The sequence below is a fragment of the Cebus imitator genome, unplaced genomic scaffold (assembly GCF_001604975.1).
Source record: "Cebus imitator isolate Cc_AM_T3 unplaced genomic scaffold, Cebus_imitator-1.0 Scaffold223, whole genome shotgun sequence".
Taxonomy (NCBI): Eukaryota; Metazoa; Chordata; class Mammalia; order Primates; family Cebidae; genus Cebus; species Cebus imitator.
The window spans coordinates 775,791-780,595 of NW_016107538.1; positions in this window are offsets into that span (position 1 = coordinate 775,791).

Genomic DNA, 4,805 nt, shown 5'->3' on the forward strand with positions numbered 1-4,805 from the left:
TTGGGATGGGGAGGAGTCTCACTCTGTCACCCAGGCTGGAGCACAGTGGTGCCATCTCGGCTCACCGCAGTCTTTACTTCCTGGTTTCAAGTGATTGTCCTGCCTCAGCCTCCCAAGTAGCTGGTATTACAGGCACGCACCACCATGCCCAGCTAATTTTTCTTTTGTATTTTTAGTAGAGATGGGGTTTTGCCATGTTGGTCAGGCTGGTCTCGAACTCCTGACCTCAAGTGATCTCCCCGCCTCGGCCTCCGAAAATGCTGGAATTACAGGCAGTAATGTGGGCCGCTAGGTCTGCCTGGAGTTCACATTTTGTCATGTTCCCTTCATTCTGAAGCAGTTGGCTTGATAAAACAGTTTACAGCCGGGCACAGTGGTGTGTGCCTGTAGTCCCAGCTACTCGGGAGGCTGAGGCTGTAGGTTGGCTTGAGCCCAGGAGTTCTGGGTTGTAGTGCACTATGCCGATCAGGTGTTCGGTATAAATATGGTGACCTCCCGGGAGCGAGGGACCACCAGGTTGCCTAAGAAGGGGTGAACAGGCCCAGGTCGAAAACGGAGCAGATCAGTAGTGGGATTGTGCCTGTGAATAGCCACTGCACTCCAGCCTGGGCAACATAGCAAGACCCCGTCTCTAAAAAAAACAAAAAACAAACAAACAAACAAAAACAGTTTACAGCCATGTAGCTAGCTGCAGAAATAAGAAATGTAATGAATATTTCTTCCCTTTTTTTCACATGAATATGCCTATATGAATAAAGTAGTTTGATTTTCTTTCCCTCTCTCATACTTTGCCTAACATGTGTTAATAGCAGATTAAATTTATATCAGTCTTTAAATTGTAGAATACCAAAGGAAGAGTGTGAATTAGGTAGGAAAATGAACACCCTTCAAAAACTGAAAAGGAATTTTGCCTCGTCTTTCTGGGGAAAGAGTTAACGTGTTTTGGGTTGTACGTGGTACAGTTGTGTCATATTAGACAGAAAGATGACTTAGTTGTTATCTTTATTTGGAGGTTAAGTATGGTTTAAAACACGGGTGCCTTAATCCCGGCCTGCGGAGTCCACGAGCGGGAGCAGGAGAGATGATGGCTGGGAACTGTGGTAGCGTCATCATGGTGTTCACAGCAGGTAGGTGGTCATTTTGCTAATGGCTTGGTGAGAGTGGACAGTAATTAGGCTTTTGCACTTTGGAGGATGGCTCCAGCTAAGAGAAGCCGAAATGCTTCTTGGGTGAAAGGGCTTTTATTCTTTTTATTATTATTATTATTATTTTAGAGGCGTGTTGTGGGGGAGGGGCTGATCTCAAACTCCAGACTTCTAGTGATCCACAACCCAGCCTCCCAAAGTGCTGGGATTATAGGTGTGAGCCACCGTGCCTGGCCAGGACTTTTATTTGTGCATCTTCTTACACCTGGCAAGTAAGCTGCCTGAGGTTCGGAGTGTCTCCTTCACAGAAAATGCCTAAGGTCGGGGCTTGGTATTTGCTGAATTAAAGGAAATTTGTCTTCTTATCTTTAGATTCGCAACACTTCAGAACTGACTGAGAGAACTTCCTCCATAAAATTGACTTTCTAAATCTTTTTCTTTTTTCCTTCTTCTTCTTTTTTTTTTTTTTGTTAGAGCCAAGGTCTAACTCTGTCACCCAGGCTGACGTGCCATGCATGCAGCCTTGAACTCCTGGGCTCAAGAGATCCTCCTGCCTCAGTAAGTCACCAAGCCTGGCGAATTCATTCTTTCTTTATTTTTTTATATTTTATTTTTATTTTTTTGTAGAGAAGAGGGTCTTGCTCGATTGCCCAGGCTGATCGCAACCTCCTGGGCTCAAGCTATCGTCCCTCCTCAGCTTAACAAGGTGTTGGGATTGCAGGCATGAGCCGTAATGCCTGGCCTATAAATCTTTATTCAGCTTTGCAAACTTCTAATTATCAGATAATATAGTCAGGTCTAATTCATCATTGTACAAATAAAGTGGCTTCCTGACATTCCCCAGCTAAATAAATAATAAATAGATAAATAAATAAACTCAGGTGCCAAATTGAGAAGGGGTATACCATGCTGGCTTTGGGACGTACTGTGGCCACTTGGCGAGGCCGAACTACATTTCCCAGCATCCCCGCTCGGTATGTTTCTGGTTAGGCTGGGCCACAGGAGACATTCTTATGCAGATTTGGGGGCAGGAGCGAGGCGGCAGCCATTTTGTGACTAGTGTCACTGCTATCTGCTGGTTTACTTCCTTGGCTTGGCCCAGCAGCCGGACCTAAAACGGCTCCATCTTCACCCAAGTCCTTCTCCATCGTTTCCTGCTTCTAGGCTAGGCATGTGCTGAAAGAGGCAGCTTCTTCTGCAGGATGGCAGAAGGTCAAAGGTAGAGAGAATACCATCAAGGTCAAAGGTAGCGAGAATTGACAGGGTTTTAGTTTGCCTTTGTGGGTTCCAGCTGGTATTTGCTTTTCTCTATGACTTCCTGACTGCCTTCCCTGACGTCTTTAGGCTCCAGGATCAGGTGTGAAGATAACAGCTTTACAGGGATTGCTTAGGCAGTTCCCACAATTGTGTAAGATTATATGTGGTATATATGATATATAATATACATACCCTAGTGGGTTCTGCTGTGCTTCAGTTTCTTCTGTGCAAGAATCCTGACTGATTGCATTATAATGATTTTATCTTTGGGTAAATGCATTATCTTCTTTGGATTTGCACTTCCGAAAACTTTATTGTTGAGAATGGCGTGTGGCAGATTGGTTACGTACATTTTTATACTTTGAGAACTAAGTAAATCAAGGGTGTCCAATCTTTTGGCTTCTGCGGGCCACATTGGAAGAAGAATGGTCTTGGGCCACATATAAAATAGGCTAACATTAACGATAGCTGATGAGCCAAAGGAAAAAAAAAATCTCAAAAAAAATCTGATAATGTTTTAAGAAAGTTTACGAATTCATGTTGGGCCACATTCAAAGCCTAGGCTGCACGCATCCAATGGTTTGGACCAACTTGAACTAAACTGAAGTCACTGTTGCTGTGTTGCCCAGGCTGGAGTGCAGGGGGCATTCACAAGCACAATTATTTTGAGCTATATCCTTAACCTCCCGGGCTCAAGCAGTCCTCCTGCCTCAGCCTCCCTAGTAGCCGGGCCTATGTGAATTTTGAAGAACAATAAACTTGATCAGATAGTCAGTTTACATGTGTAAGCTCTTCACAATTGGCTAACAAAAATTGCTGTGCTGGCCAAGTACTGTGGTTCATGCCTTGTAATCCTAGCACTCTGGAAGGCTGAGGCTGGTGGATCACTTGAGGCCAGGGGTTTGAGACTAAAAGTACAAAAATTACCTGATGGTGGTGGTGCACACCTGTAATCCCAGCTACTTGGGAGGCTGAGGCAGGAGAATTCCTGGTACCTAGGAGGTACAGGTTGCAGTGAACCACTGCACTCCAGCCTGGGTGACAAAGTAGAGATATTTCTTAGAATATTTCTTAGATATTTCTACATATTTCTTAGAAATACAGAGATAAATGTCCAAAACAATAAATTTTGTTTTCCTACTCTTACTATCTACCCACAAAGTGATAAATTGAACAAGTCGAGTACAGTAGTTGCCTCTGAGTGGCAGGAAGTGATGGAGGGGCAGGAGTGGAACTGTTTGTTGCTTTTGGTCTAAGCCTTTTTGGCTTTTTTTGACCCCTAGACTAGCTGCATGGAATATTTTGATGAAAATAAACATTAGTTACAAAAAAAGTTTTAATGAAAGCAAAAACCATGCCATCTATTTATAATAGGGTGGGCAAGAGGAAGGAAAATAGGAAAGGTTATCATTTGAGTTGGACAATAGACTTCAGTACGGGAGAGTTTCCAATACAAGCTGAAAGGAAGGTCAGGTTTGGGGAGGATTATGAAGCTGTGAGATTTCAAAGGATAAGAGAATGAGCTCTTCCTTCTTTAACAGTCATTTTCTACAGAAAGAAAATCTTGGCAACATTTTCTCAGACTTCCCCCTCCTCTCACCTCTTTGCCTTCTCTTATCTACACTGTATTTATTGTGTTAAATGAATCTAAATCCCTGAAGTAATTGAAGCAAGATAATACTTTGAAGCAGCTCCTTTCAGAGCTGTGCTTCACAGAGTTCTGGGACTGGTATAGTAATGGCCACAAAAAATTATTTTCACTTAAAAAAAAACAAACAAAACTTCACTAGCAACTTGGGAGGCTGAGGGGGGAGGATCACCTGAGCTTGGGAGGTCAAGGCTGCAGTGTGCTGTGATTGAGCCACTGCACTCCAGTCTGGGTGACACAGTGAGACCCTGCCTTAGAAAAAACAAACAAAAAAGCAAACGAACAAAAAAAACAGGCCAGGGGCGACTCATGCCTGTAACCCCAGCACTTTGGGAGGCTGAGGCAGGTGGATCACTTGAGGTTAGGAGTTGGAGACCAGACTGGCCAACATGGTAAAACCCCATCTCTACTAAAAATACAAAAATTTCCCAGGTATGATGGCACATACCTGTAGTCCCAGCTACTCGGGAGGCTGAGGCAGGGGGAGGTTGAGGCAGGAGAATTGCTTGAACCCCAGAGGCAGAGGTTGCTGTGAGCTGAGATTGTGCCACTGCACTCCCAGCCTGGGCAAAGCAAAAGAGTGAGACTCTGTATCAAATAAAATTGGAGTATCTTCAATGGCAGAATAATTACTGGTTTTAAAATTACATGATATGAGAGAGCCGGGCGCAGTGGCTCAAGCCTGTAATCCCAGCACTTTGGGAGGCCGAGGTGGGTGGATCATGAGGTCAAGAGATCGAGACCATCCTGGTCAA